At 39.7% G+C, this 16,016-nt stretch overlaps 1 protein-coding gene across 13 annotated transcripts in view; it reads right to left on the reverse strand.

Moving 5' to 3' along the window:
• The window catches only part of TIMD4 (T cell immunoglobulin and mucin domain containing 4), a 242,205-nt gene that overhangs the window by 51,782 nt on the left and 174,407 nt on the right, over positions 1–16,016 (reverse strand). For all 13 annotated transcript variants that reach the window (XM_064366596.1, XM_064366593.1, XM_064366589.1 and 10 more), the window contains one exon: positions 14,593–14,692. The gene's annotated coding sequence lies outside the window, so the exon portion shown is untranslated. The remainder of the gene's footprint in view (positions 1–14,592; positions 14,693–16,016) is intronic.

Below are 16,016 nucleotides of genomic sequence, written 5' to 3' on the forward strand. Positions count from 1 at the left end.
AGGATAACTTGAGCTCAGGAGTTCAAGACCAACCAGGCCAACATAGTAAGTCCTTGTCTCTATTTTTAAAAGATAAATAAATTAATAAATAATGTAATGTGGTATCCCAGGTGGGATCTTGGAACAGATAAAGGCCATTAGCTAAAAAGTAAGAAAATATAAATAAAGTATGGATTTTAGTTAATAATAATGTACTCATCTTGGTTCATTTATTTAATTTATTATTATTATTATTTTTGAGACAGAGTCTCACTCTGTTGCCCAGGCTGGAGTGCAGTGGCATGGTATCGGCTCACTGCAAGCTCTGCCACCTGGATTCAAGTGATTCTTCTGCCTCAGCCTCCCGAGTAGCTGGGATTACAGGCACCTGCCATCATACCTGGCTAATTGTTTGTATTTTTAGTAGAGATGGGGTTTCATCACGTTGACCAGGCTAGTCTTGAACTCCTGACCTTAAGCAATTCACCCACCTCAGCCTCCCAAAGTGCTAGGATTACATGCATGAGCCACCGCACCCGGCTGGTTCATTATTTTTAATAAATATATCACACTAATATAAGCTGTTAATAATAGGGGAAACAAATGTATGGGAACATGAGAACTCTCTTGTATTATCTTGGATTTTTCTGAAAATCTAAAACTGCTTTAAAATAAAATTTATTTTTTTTTAAATGCACACATTCCTTTGTTTTAGGAATGTAAATGTTAAAAGTAATCTAATATCTGGAGGGGTCGAACACTGAAAAATGAGGCTAACTTTGGTAGTCTCTTCCTAAGTTAGAGTCCATGATCAGGCTTCAGAATGTTCACAAACAGCCTAACATTTGATGCTCAGTTCTTATTAAAGCATATTTTTGAGAGACTCCTAAGCAGTGATGGGTATTTCATGTATTTGCCACCTTTATTCTCTGCATTTGGAAGTTTGCCTCTGGGGAACCAGACTTTCCTCATTCTCAGTCAATGCAGTTCAGGTGGCATTGATTTCATTCATGGGTGCAATTGGCTCAAGGATAAGCAAGTGACTCAAATGAAGTCAAGGATACACAATCGCGAGCTGTTTATTGTGCCTTTTAAGAGATAGAGACCTGGGGCCGGGCGCGGTGGCTCAAGCCTGTAATCCCAGCACTTTGGGAGGCCGAGGCAGGTGGATCACGAGGTCAAGAGATGGAGACCATCCTGGTCAACATGATGAAACCCCGTCTCTACTAAAAATTCAAAAATTAGCTGGGCACGGTGGTGCGCGCCTGTAATCCCAGCTACTCAGGAGGCTGAGGCAGAAGAATTGCTTGAACCCAGGAAGCGGAGTTTGCGGTGAGCCGAGATCGCGCCATTGCACTCCAGCCTGGGTAACAAGAGAGAAACTCCGTCTCAAAAAAAACAGAGACCTTCTCTATTTTCCTCTGGTCTGAGCTGTGAGAAAATGAGCCGGAAGCTAATGGCAGCGGTCTTGCCACCAACGAGGAAAGCCTGCCTCATAAGAGAACCAATCAAGCAGAAAGCAAGTGAGGAAGTAAAGCAAGCCTAGGTCTATGACATGAGTGGAATCCCTAAACAAAGCACATCAATGAGGCAATAAATTCCCTTTGGGGCTTAAGTCAATTTGCATTGGGTTTTCAGTAATTTGGAATCTTAAATCTACTAAAAAACCTCTACAAAGTGAGAATTTGGCTGGATGATTTTAAAGTCTTTCCAATTTTAAGAGTCTGGGGTACATGTGCAGAACATGCAGGATTGTTGCATAGGTACTTACACGGCAATGTGGTTTGCTGCCTCCATCCCCCCCATCACCTATATTCTGGCATTTCTCCCCATGTTACCCTCCCCAATTTTAAGAGTTTAGGGCTAAGAACCGTGGCTCATGCCTGTAATCCCAGCACTTTGGGAGGCTGAGGTGGGTGAATTGCTTGAACTCATGAGTTTGAGACAAGCCTGGGCAAATGGCAAAACCTCCTTTTTACAAAAAATACAAAAACTAGCTGGGCATGGTGGCATGTGCCTGTAGTCCAAGCTACTCAGGAGGCTGAGGCATGAAAATCACTTCAAACTGGGAGTCAAAAGTTGCAGTGAGCCGAGGTCACGCCACTGCACTCCAGCCTGGGCAACAGAGCAAGACCCTGTCTCAAAAAATAAATACATGAGTAAGTAATAAAAGAGTTTATACTATTATCTGGTTCAAGCACCTGCTTCACCAAACACCTGATTCACCTCAAACCTGCAATCATTGAGCAAGTGATTGTCAACTATTATGCTTAGACATGTGGGAATTCTGTTAGGCACTGAGAATAAAGACAAATAAGGCATAGATTTTACCTTTACAGACCTGACAGTTCCAAATCTTTAAACAAAGGAGGGATTATCAGGCCTCATTTTACAAATAAAGGCATAAGGCCGGAGAAGATAAAAGACATGTAATAGGATGAAAATAGAATCCAGGTTTTCTGATAAAGAGTCCTTTATAGTAACCAGTACTTTCTTTCTGGTAAATGGCATTTTTAAATAAAATCCCATTCGTTCATTTTTATTCATTCATTTCTCACCTATAGCAAGAGTCAGCAAATTATGGCCCTTGGACCAAATATAGCCCAACATCCACTTTTGTAAAGAAACTTTTATTGCAACGTGGTCATGTCTATTTTTTAGCATATGGCTGCTTTCATGCCACAATAGTAGAACTGAGTAATTGCAACAGATATCATATGGTCCACAAAGCCAACAATATTTACTATCTAGTTGTAACAGAAAACCTTTGCCAACCCATTGAGTTCATGCTATGTGCAGGCACCGTGCTAAACCCTGAGACTGCTGTATCAGACAAGCCATTCTTGCCTTCATTAAGCTCGCAACCTAGGCGCTAGGGAAATGGAAAAGGAATTAACATTCATTCAGCTGTAGCTATGCGCTAAGCACTGTGCTAGGTCTTGTTCACATGTAATCCCAACAACAAACCCATAAAGGAGATATTACATTTGGCATTATACATACAAGAAAAGAGGGATTGGAAGACATTGAAAACTTAACTCAAAATATAGCTTTTACTGCCTAGTATATTCGAGCTGATTTCAGGACAAGAATATTGAGATTCACTCAAATTGCCCCAAGGAGGTGGTTACTCATGACAAGGGCACACGCAGTCTGGAATCAGCACCTCATTAGAAAACGTCAAGGGGTTACTTCCTCTGCTCTTCTCTGGGGTATCTCTTTCTGTCCCTCTCTCAACCTCTCCCTGGACCAGGTTTCTCATGATGTCAGCTTTCTCATGGTCCTTATTATACACCCTAGCCCCAAATCCTCTAAGTGACCCTCAACCCAGCTCTCTGAGTTCACCCATTCTTTCAATTCTAAATGCCAGGTTCCTGAGGGAGAACTTGAGCCCCTCTGGTTCATGTTTTCCAAGGTAGGCTTCATATTGTTTTCCACTGGCTGCTCCCTGTGCTTGGCTACCCTGAGATCAGCCTTGCCCTGGAGAAAAAAGATCCCACCATGCAGAATGCCACCATTCCAATTGCAGTTTCAGCAATTGGGCTGTGGATGGAGTACAGTTACTCAGAAGTGGCTGGGTTTGGTAGACAAATTAGCTGGGTATGGTGGTGTGCAGATTTGTCTAACAAATATAATACAAATAGAAATTCTTTATGAGTCTGTCGCCAAAACAATCATTTAAGTCACTTAAGAATCCAGTCAACTGGAAGGAACAGAAAATCCAATTCACAGAAGCCTAAACAATAAGAAGTTTGTTTTTCCTCTCATGACAAGAAGCCCAGATCTAGACAGCCCAGGGACTCAAAAATATCAAGGACCCAGACTTTTCTCTTTCTGTTCCCCTATGCTGGTTTGTCACACCCTGGTCACAGGAAGACTGAGGTACTTCTGGACATCAAGTTCATGTTTGGGAAAGGGAAAGGGGAGAAAGAAACGCTTTCACATTGTTAGTCTGACTTTTTATTTGGGAAGAGAAGCCCTTCTTGGCAGACTTGACTTATCCAGAACTAGGCCACCAGCTTACCCTCAAATCTATTATATGAGATCGATATGATTGGTTTATTTTTTAATTTTTTATTTTTCCATAAGTTATTGGGGTACAGGTGGTGTTTGGTTACATGAGTAAGTTCTTTAGTAGTGATTTGTGAGATTTTGGTGCACCCATCACCCAAGGAGTATGCACTGCACCAGATTGGTAGTCTTTTATGCCTTCCTCCTCTCCCACTCTTCCCCTCAAATCTCCAAAGTTTATTGTATCATTCTTATGCCTTTGCGTCCTCATAGCTTAGCTCCCACATATCAGTGAGAACATATGATGTTTGGTTTTCCATTCCTGTGTTACTTCACTTAGAATAATAGTCTCTAGTCTCATCCAGGTCACTGCAAATGCTGTTAATTCATTCCTTTTTATAGCTGAGTAGTATTCCATTGTATATCTATACCACAGTTTCTTTATCCACTAATTAATTGATGGGCATTTGGGGTGGTTCCACGATATTGCAATTGCTAATTGTGCAGCTATAAACATGTGTATGCAAGTGTCTTTTTCAAGGAATGACTTCTTTTCCTCTGGGTAGATGCCCAGTAGTGAGACTGCTGGATCAAATGGTAGTTCTACTCTTAGTTCTTTAAGGAATCTCCACACTGTTTTCCATAATGGCTGTGCTTGTTTCCATTCTCATCAGCAGTGTAGAAATGTTCTCTGTTTACTACATCCATACCAACATCTACTGTTTTTTTGTTTTTTTTTATGACCAGTCTTACAGGAGTAAGGTGATATCTCATTGTGGTTTTGATTTGCATTTACCTGATCATTAGTGATGCTGAGCATGTTTTCATATGATTATTGGCCATTTGTATACCTTCTTTTGAAAACTGTCTAATATAATGTCCTTAGACCACTTTTTTATGGGATTTTTTTTTCTTACTGATTTGTTTAAGTTCCTTGTAGATTCTGGATCTAGTCCTTTGTCAGATGTGTAGATTGTGAAGATTTTCTCCCACTCTGTGAGTTGTCTGTTTACTCTGCTGACTGTTCCTTTTGCCATGCAAAAGCTCTTTAGTTTAATTAGGTCCCAGATATTTATCTTTGTTTTTATTGCATTTGCTTTTGGGTTCTTGGTATGACTAGTTTAGACCAATCAGGCCCATATGCCTTGAGCCTGGGATAGGGATCTAGGGTCCTTCCAATCGGAAGATAAAACATGCTGGTTCCCTGAAGAAAATCAGAGTTCTATTAGAAGAAAAGGCTGTTGCTTGAGCAATGGACAGCCGAGCACAAGAGACCAAGTACATACAACCCTGCAGCTGATTCAGTGCCAGGCTTCTAATAGATAATAACTACCTGATGAGTGAATAAATGAGTAAACATTTTGACTCATTAAAGGGAGAAAATAATACAAAGTGGAAAGAACGTAAGGGTAGCTGTCAGAAGATGTAAATATTTCAGAAAGCTTTGTGAGACCCTGTCTCACCTCTGAATCTTATTTTCTTTATTTGTAAAAAAGGATTGAATAATGCCTTCACTATGGAGTCTATTTGGGAATTAAATGAGATTACTTATATGCAAGATCTTTGAAGTCATAAAGACATAGAGAAAAGTATCAATTTATAAGCAAAGGAAACAAAGATGGAAAGAAGCTGGCATAAGTCAATTGACCTCATAAATCAATCTCACAAAGGGAGGATTTTCAAATAAAAAAAGGAGAAATGGAGCTTGGGTGGAGCATATTGTGGTTAGCTCAAAAAGTCATTGTTACATTAGTGTTACTCCCAGAAGAGGAAAGAGAGTTTCCATCTGAAGAAATACAGAAAGTATTGAAATCTTGGAAACCCAACTTTTGCTCTCCTGGCAAGGCCAGATCTTTGTTAAGAAATTGAAAGTGGACCACACATGGCGGCTTATGCCCATAATCCTGGCACTTATGGAGGCTGAGGTGGGAGGATTGCTTGAGCCTGGGAGGTTGAGGCTGCAGCGAACTATGATTATGCCACTGCTATCCAGCCTGGGCGACAGAGTAAGACCCCTATTCAAAAAAAGAAAAAGAAACAGAGAGGGAGAGGAAAAGAGAAAGACGAAGGAAGGAAGGAAGGAAGGAAGGAAGGAAGGAAGGAAGGAAGGAAGGAAGGAAGGAAGGAAGGAAGGGAGCAAGGGAGGGAGGGAGGGAAGGAAGGGAGGAAGGGAAGGAGGGAAGGAGGGAGGAAGGGAGGAAAGAAGGAATTGAAAGTGGAAGAATTGAATGTAAGAATGAAAAAGTACAGCATTAAAATCTCCTGGAAATATCTTGGTTGGCACAAATATAGTGAAATCACTTCTTCCAGGTGCCACAGTGTGGAACCTCAGAGGAATATAAATGGCTGCCATTGGCAATTAGGTTTAATCTGATTTCATACAGCTTAGTAAGAGTTATTTTTACAAATATTCTAGTTATCTTCTAGACACATAATGGAGTAACGTGCCCCATCACCATGATATTCAATATGGCCACAGGACTGGATTTGGCAAGTGCATGTAAGCAAAAGTGTCATGGGTCACTTGCAGGTGGAAGCCTATAAGAATTGGTGTACAATTCACTATGTTCCCTTTGCCTGGCTTCAAAGAGTAAAAGACCCCAAGCCTGGGTCTCTGATTAAGAATGATGTTAAGTAGAACCCCACCCTCCATCCCCATGATCCTCAGTGGAAGCATGTAAAACTAAAAAGCAAACTTTGTTATCTTTTTTTTTAGACCGAGTCTTGCTCTGTCCCAGGCTGGAGTGCAGTAGTGCAATCTCAGCTCACTGCAACCTCCACCTTCCGGGTTCAAGTGATTCTCCTGCCTCAGCCTCCTGAGCAGCTGGAATTACAGGCATGCACCACCATGCCAGCTAATAATTTGTATTTTTAGTAGAGACAAGATTTCACCATCTTGGCCAGGATGGTCTCAATCTCTTGACCTCGTGATCTGCCTGCCTCAGCCTCCCAAAGTGTTGGGATTACAGGCATAAGCCACCTTGCCCAGTCCAAACTTTGATATTCTAAACCACTAAATTATTTTTTGTTTAACCACAGCATAATCTAACATATCCTGACTAGTACCTCCCTCAGTCATGTGGAACCAGTAATGAGAAGTGGTTAAGAACATTCTTTTGAGTGAGAATCTGAGATCAAAGGCTCTGACACTAGGCTGGCCACGGTGGCCCGTGCCTGCAATCCCAAAACTTTGGGAGATCAAGGCAGCCACATTGCTTGAGCTCAGGAGTTTGAGACCAGCCTAGGCAGCATAGTGAAACCCCATCTCATTATTAAAAATAAAAACAAAAAGGCTCTGACATTAGCTACATCTCCTACCATTCCATACCCTTGTAGCTGACACCTGTTCCTCTCTTAGTCCAGAGCTGTGCTGGGACCTAGGCATTAGTATTTTTTTAAGCTTAAATGAATAGCTAGGTCTGAGAACCACTTGCCTAGAATTCCCTAATCTTATTTAATTTGTTCACCCTTCAATACTCAGACTGAATCTTCTCCAACACATCTTCCTAAATGCAAAGTTCCCACTTGAGCTCCAGTGGGAACTTCAGCAACCTGGGCACACCTTATTTCTGTAATTAGAACATCATATTAAGATTATCCAATTTATATCTTTTTCTTTTTCAGAGATGGAGTCTTGCTCTGTTGCCCAGGCTGGAGTTCAATGGCACGATCTTGGCTCACTGCAACCTCCATCCATCTCCCAGGTTCAAGCGATTCTCCTGCCTTGCCCTTCCAAGTAGCTGGGATTACAGGCATGTGCCACCATGCCCGGCTAACTTTTGTATTTTTAGTAAAAGACGGGGTTTTGCTGTGTTGGCCAGGCTGGTCTCGAGCTCCTGACCTCGTGAGCCTCCCACTTCAGCCTCCCAAAGTGCTGGGATTACAGGAGTGAGCCACCATGCCCAGCCTTCATATCTATTTTCAAACCACAGTGTGATTTCCTGGAACACAGGAACTGGACTGGAATCATCTCGTACCCCCCAGCACTTAACATAGACCCTGCCATCATGTATCAAGGTATATACCCAATAAATACTGATCTCAACAGAGAAAAGACCACTTGATTAAAAATTAAGAAACCATTGATGACCTTTGAGAAAGAGTAGAAGAAATGGCCATTATTGTTGTATGTTGTGAAGTGAATGAGAAAGTAAGTTTGGGAGACATTGTCCTGAACTGTGAACTAGAAAGGGAAAGGATTATGGTTCAGAGAATGTTTGAGATTAAAAACAGCAAGTTTTGTAGCATTGGAAAGGACATCATTAGAAAGGGAAGATGCATTTCAGCAGAAAAGTAAAATATTTTAGTCAGGATTCAAAACTGGGAGATGGAGGTGGAGAAAAGAGCACAGGTGTACAAAATGTCAAATATGGTTATTTCTATGTGCTAGGATTTGGGTGGCATGTTTTTTCACTCCAGCAGGTGCTCACTAACTATTTGTCAAATGAATAGATTTTCCTTGCATGACTGAATGCATGTATTTTCTTCATAGGTGCAGAATTGAGTTCATCACACAGTTTAAGGCACAATGTCATCATAGGTCTGTTAAGCCTCCTCAAATTTTCCCTGACATCTCAATACATACTCCAAATTTTTGCTAATGTGTTCAATCAATGTCATTAGATATGTAAGTATCCATGAAAGATGCACAATATTGCTTTGTGTGTTTTCAGATTACAAAATATTTTGCTATGGATCTCATTCTGCTTCCTTTTCTACCCGACCCTATGATCTTAAAATAAATGTGTCCTTGTATGTATATTTAGCTTATAGCTCCAATTGCTGCATAATATATAATACCATTGTAGACATATCCCCCATTTTATTCACCCATTCTCTATCTCTTTTTTTTTTTTTTTTTTTTTTTGAGATGGAGTCTTGCTCTGTCACCCAGGGTGGAGTACAGTGGCACAATGTCGGCTCATTGCAACCTCCACCTCCTGAGTTCAAGCGATTCTCCTGCCTCAGCTTCCCAAGTAGCTGGGATTACCGCCACATGCTACCATGCCTGGCTAATTTTTGTATTTTTAGTGGAGATGGGATTTAACCATGTTGGTCAGGCTGGTCTCAAACTCCTGACCTAAAGCGATCTGCCCACCTCAGCCTCCCAAAGTGCTGGGATTACAGGCATGAGCCACTGCACCCTACCTATATTCATCCATTCTCTTAATGATGGATACACAAGTTACCTCCAACTTTCTACTGACACAAAAAATGTTTCATTGAATAACCTCATACATGTCCCTACATGGACCTGAGAAAGAGTTTCTTAGCAGGCATCCAGAAAGGGAACTGTTAAATCATAGGCTAGTCACACACTTAATTTCACTAGGTACCGTCAAATCTCTCTCCAGAGCAAATTGGCCAGCTTTACTCCGACCCCCTGCACATGAGAATTCTGTTAACTCTGGTAGTGATTAGCACTAGTAGATCTCCTTGTAATTTTTTCCAAGCTTATGGATGTAATGTGTTACTTCATCGTTGTTCTCTTTTTATTATTATTATTTTGGGTGTCTAATGATTTATTAACATATTTGTTAACTGTATATGTTAGTAAATTGACTTCTCACATTTTTGCCCATATTTCTATTTTTCTTCCTCTCCTCCTCCTCTTCTTTCTCCTTTTTTCCTCTTTTTCTTTTCCTTTCTACTCTCTCTTTCTGCATGGGTATGTGTATGCCATCTTCTCTAAACATTAAAAGTGATTTCTTCTACTCCATCATCCCTCTGCCAACTTTGCCCATTGAATATGTCACTGAACTAAAATCCTTGATACTGACATACTAATATTAGAAATCATTCATCTTTATCCTATGGCTTCTGCTCTGGGGATCTTGTTTAAGAAAACTTGGCTGGGTGCAGTGGCTCACCCATGATGCCAGCACTTTGGAAAGTCAAGGTGGGAGGATCACTTGAGCCCAAAAGTTCAAGACCAGCCTGGGCAACATAATGAAACCCTCTCTCTACAAAATGTTTAAAAAATATTAGCCAGATGTGGTGGCAAGTACCTGTATTTCTAGCCACTCAGGAAACTGAGGTGGGAGGACTGCTTGAGTCCAGGAGGTCAAGGCTGCAGCGAGGCATGATCACGCCACTGTACTCCAGCCTGGGCAACAGAGAAGACTTTGTGTCTATTTTTTAAAAAAGGAAAAAAATTCTTTCCCACTGCAAGATTACCATAATATTTGCCTATAGTTTTTCTATTAACTCTTTAGTTTTGCTTTCACAATTAGTCATTAATCCCTCTGGAGTTCATCTTTGTATGCAGTATGAGGTAGAAATTCAACTTTATTTTTTCTATATAATAATATAGTTTTCCCACTACTTTCTGCTAAAAATTCATCTTTTCTTCATTGATATATAATTCTATGCCAATCATACGGAATGAAGGATATTAGACGGGTAAATAAAGGTACGTGGCTGTATGTGAGTCCTATGCTATTTATCCTGCGGCACTGGAGTTTTGTTCTTGTGCCAGTATCTCATTATTGATGATGAAGGCTTTATAAAAAACTTCAATATTAATAAACGGTGAGTCCAACCTCTCCCACTGCATTTGGTCTTTTTAAACAATTTTTAAAGCTATTTTATAGATTACACTTCCATGAAAATTCCACAGTCAGTTGTTGAGTACCCCAAAAGATCCTATTAGATTTTCTTACTGGAACTTCCTTGACTGACCAGACTGACCCAAACAGAACTGACATCTTTACAAAAATTAAATCATGCCATCCATAAACTCAGCCATTCATATTTTCTTATGATCCTTAAGAAAGTTTTAGATTTTTTGCCATAAAGGTTCTGTGCATTCTTGATAAGGTTAATTACTACATACTTTAGGCATTTTATTGCCAATATGATTTGTATGTTATTTTTACATTTTCTAGAAAATCATTGCTGAGATAAAGAAATGCTATATATTGACTTCTTAACTATTTTCTGCTTTGTATTCAATCAGCGTGGATTGCTTTTCCAAAAAGATTTTATGAAACAAAAGGAAAAAAGAAAACACAGATGAAAAGTTTGCCTTTGCAAAGAAACAAGGCTATCTCGTCCTCTAAAATAAGAAGGAATGAAATAAGAAAGTTTAAAGATACAGAAAAATGTAGTTGATTAAGTGGAGGAAGTTCACTCCTTAAGTTAAAGTAGTCCTGAGAGGTTTAAATCTCATCCCTTGAAGAGGAAAATTCTTTCCTGTTCAGTCATTATGGATCAGGAGTTACTAGAGAAGCAACCCTTTTCAAAAATGATTACAAAGACCAGGTGCAGTGGCTCACACCTGTAATCTCAATATGCTGGGAGCATCACTTGAGCCCAGGAGTTCAAGACTAGCCTGGGCAACATAGTGAGACTCTGTCTCTACAAAAAATAAAATAAAATATGGTTATATAAACCAGAATTGAAGGAGGAGAGATCCAAGATGGCTGATCACTAGCAGCTCGGGCTCGTAGTTCCCAGTGAAAGCCTAGAGAACGAGAGGACGCCACACTTTCAGATGAATATTTGTTGCTCACGGACTAGGAGATTCCCAGCAGAGGAGCCCCACGGGTTGCCAGGGCGACTCTTGTGGCCGGCACGGCGGTTTTGCTGGCACCTTAGCTTGCCAGTTTGTGGTGCAGAGTCCGGAGATTCCCAGGCAGAAAAGCACCTTCAATCTTACCACCACTGTTTTGACCGGCGCAGTGGATTGCTCAGACTTCGGTGCTGGGAATCAACAAGTTGGACATCTGCTTAGAGACCTAGTTAGAAAGTCGGTATTACAAAGACGACGGACAGATAAATATATAATGAAGGGAAGAAACCAGTGTAAAAAGGCAGAGAATATTCAAAATCAGAATGCCTCTCCCTCTACAGGGGATCGCAATTCCTCATCAGTAACGGAACAAGGCTTAATAGATTACAAGTGTGTTTCAATAACAGAAGCAGGTTTCAAAACGTGGGTGATAAGAAACTTCTGTGAATTAAAAGAACTTGTTCTAACCCAATGCAAAGAAACTAAGAACCTTGAAAAAAGGTTTGACGAAATGTTAACGAGAATGGACAATTTAGAGAAGAATATAAGTGAATTGATGGAGCTGAAAAACACAACACGAGAACTTCGCGAAGCATGCACAAGTTTAAACAGTCAAATTGATCAAGTAGAAGAAAGGATATCAGAAGTCGAGAACCAGCTCAGTGAAATGAAACGAGAAGACAAGATTGGAGAAAAAAGGATGAAAAGGAATGAGCAAAGTCTCCAGGAAATATGGGACTATGTGAAAAGACCTAATTTATGTTTGATAGGTGTACCTGAATGTGACGAAGAGAATGAATCCAAGTTGGAAAATACTCTTCAGGATATCATTCAGGAAAACTTTCCTAACCTGGCAAGGCAGGGTAATATTCAACTCCAGGTAATACAGAGAACACCACAAAGATATTCTTCAAGAAGACCAACCCCAAGGCACATAATTGCCAGATTTATTAGGGTTGAAATGAAGGAGAAAATGCTAAGGGCAGCCAGAGAGAAAGGTCAGGTTACCCATAAAGGGAAACCTATCAGACTTACAGCAGATCTCTCAGCAGAAACCCTACAAGCCAGAAAAGAGTGGGGACCAATATTTAATATCCTTAAAGAAAAGAACTTTCAACCCAGAATTTCATATCCAGCCGAATTTCATATCCAGCAAATTAAGCTTTATAATTGAAGGAAAAATTAAATCTTTTGCGAACAAACAAGTACTTAGAGACTTCACCACCACCAGGCCTGCTTTACAAGAGCTTCTGAAAGAAGCACTATACATATAAAGGAACAACCAATATCAGCCTTTCCAAAAATATATCAAAAAGAAAAGAGCATTAACACAATGAAAAATTTACACTAACTAATGGGCAAAACAGCCAGCTAGCATCAAATGCCGGTATTAAACTTATATATATTCTAATTGGATAAAAAGCCAAAACCCATCGGTATGCTGCATCCAGACCCATCTCACATACAGCGACACACAAAGACTCAAAACAAAGAGGAGGAAGATTTATCAACCAATCAGAGTAAAAATAAAGAAATAAACAAAAAGCAGGAGATGCAATTCTTGCCTCTGATAAAGTAGACTTTAAAGCAACAAAGAGCAAAAGAGGCAAAGAAGGACATTATATAATGGCAAAAGGATCAATGTAACAAGAAGAGCTAACGATTTTATAGATCAACGAGACAGAAAATTAACAAGGACATTCAAGACTTGAACTCAGACCCGGAACAAGTAAACTTAATAAACATTTATAGAACTCTCCACTTCAAATACACAAAACATACATTACCACCTCACACCTATTCCAAAAGTGACTACATAATTGGAAGTAAATCACTCCTCAGTAATCGCATAGCATTTCATAGGTTTTAAATGAAATATTGGTTGGCTGCTTGTTTGTTATTTTCTTCCCTTATTCCTTCCTGTCTACATCAAGTATAATTATTGGTATAAAAGAGGTTTTCAATACCTATTACTAAACTGCATTCTAGCCTGGGCAAGAAAGCAATACTCCCATTCTCTCTCTCTCTTTCTCTTCCTTTTTCTTCCTCTTCTTCATTTTTTTTTTCTTTCTTTCAAAAAAAATAAAAATAAAAAAATAAACCAGAATTGAAGAACCAAGCCTTTACAGCAAAAAGAAAACAAAGATCAGAATGAAATCTAACAATATAGCCTCCACCTACTTCCTCGTGTATAAAAAAGATGAGTCTGTACTAAATGATACTAAAACTTCCTTTTGTCTCAAATCTCTGAAAAGTCTTTTTAGAAAATGAACAAGAGGGGGGAATAATTTTGTGTGAATTAATCTCCACTATTGACTTTTCTATCATTTTCTTTGTCAAAAAGGCTTTGAGAACAATTCTTTTTTTCTTTCTTTCTTTTTTTTTTTTTTTTTTTTTTTTTTAGATGGGTTTTGCTCTGTTGCCCACCCTGGAGTGCAGTGGCATCATCACAGCTCACTGCAGCCTCACCCTCCCAGGCTCCAGTAATCTTCCCACCTCAGCTTTCCAAGAAGCTGGGACTACAGTCATGTCAGACCCAGCTAATTTTTTAATTTTTATAGAGACAAGGTCTCACTATGCTGCCCAGGCTGGTCTTGAACTCCTGGACTCAGGTGATCTGTCCACTTCAGCCTCCCAAAGTGCTAGGATTATAGGCATGAGCCACTGCACCTGGCCAAGAACAGTTATTTGTTAAGGGAACTTGAGGGGACTAAGTGTAGTCTACGTAAGTGCACAGATACAATTCAGGAATGGAAATTTTTGGAGAGGAATTATTTTCACCATTGTCATTTTGGCTAGTTACTGAACTGGCTCTTTCCCTGTCATCAGCTCTACCACCCCCCAACCCCCCACTCAACTAGTGAAGCTCTTTTCAACTAGGCCCATGTATTTGAAGTGTTTCCTAGTTTGGGAAGAGAAGAAAAAGAGGGAGAAATGAAACTTCTGGAGTTGCATTGCTAAAGGAAGCTCGTCCTTTCAGACACTTTTCTACCAAATTTTTACTCAAAGTTCCTCTTTTGAAGGCTAAGAGAGAGTTTTTTTATATTCAGATAAAAAATATATTTGAGACAACATGCAAAATCCAGCACCTGAGTATCTTGCGTAACAGATGTATTTCTTCACTTAGATGAAGTTCATTTCTCCATCTACACACCAAGTCCAATTTCTTCCCCAACATTTCTAGGATACCTGGGAAAGAAACCAGTGTTGTACTTTTAAAGAACAGCAGAACTTAAAATCAAATGATCATCTCAAAATGCAAAAATATGGATTAGAAGTAAGTGGAGGTACAATAAATTTCTTAAAAATGAATAAAAGACTACTGTTAATATCATAAAATTGCAAATAATTTGTCTCATGTGCCATCAACATGATTCAAATAAAGATTCTGAGTCATCAAATAAAGATTCATCAATCATTTAAAAAAATATTGTATAACTGATTATTAGAGAAATGCAAGTCAAAGCTACAATGAGATACCATCTCACATCAGTCAGAATGGCTATACTTAAAACGACAAAAAATAAGAAGTGCTGATGAGGTTGCGGAGAAAACGGAACGCTTATATGCTGTTGGTGGGAGTGTCTTCCACAACCATTGTGGAAAACCGTGTGACTATTCCTTGAAGACCCAAAAACAGAACCATCATTCAACTCAGCAATCCCATTACTGGGTATATACCCAAAGAAAAATAAGTTGTTGTATCATAAAGACAAATACACACATATGTTCATTGCAGCACTGTTCATAATAACAAAGACATGGAATCAACCTAAATGCCCATCAATGACAGATTGGATAAAGAAAATGTGGGCCGGGCATGGTGGCTCATGCTTGTAATCCCAGCACTTTGGAAGACTGAGGCAGATGGATCACTTGAGGTCAGGAGTTCAAGACCAACCTGGTCAACATGGTGAAACCCTGTCTTTACTAAAAATACAAAAATTAGCTGAGCGTGGTGGTGAGTGCCTGTAATCCCAGCCATTCAGGAGGTTGAGGCAGGAGAATCGCTTCAACCTAGGAGGTGGAGGTTATGGAATACTTTGCAGCCATAAAAAACAATGAGATCATGTCCTTGGCAGGAACATGGATGGAGCTGAAGGCTATCATCCTTAGCAAACTAACAGAGGAACAGAAACCCAAATAACTCATGTTCTTACATATAAGTGGAAGCTAAATTATGAGAATGCCTTGTGGACACATAAAGAGAACAACAGACACTGGGGCCTATCAGAGGGTGGTGATGGGGGACGAGAGAGGGGATCAAGAAAAATAATGGGTACTAGGCTTAATACATGGGTAACAAAATCTGTATAACAAACCCCCATAACACGCTTACCTATGCAATAAACCTGCACATATACTCCTAACCTTAAAATAAAAGTTTTTAAAAAGTAATAAAATACAGAATATTGTAGGCACATATTTATTGATGTGAAAAGATCCCCAGGAGAGAAGTGAGGAAAATGATCTTCATCACTGAGTGTGACAATTAAAATACAAAAGATCATGC

This window comes from Aotus nancymaae, unplaced genomic scaffold, assembly GCF_030222135.1.
Source record: "Aotus nancymaae isolate 86718 unplaced genomic scaffold, 86718_ANA_hifiasm-v0.15.2.pri h1tg000064l_1, whole genome shotgun sequence".
In the NCBI taxonomy this organism is placed as follows: domain Eukaryota; kingdom Metazoa; phylum Chordata; class Mammalia; order Primates; family Aotidae; genus Aotus; species Aotus nancymaae.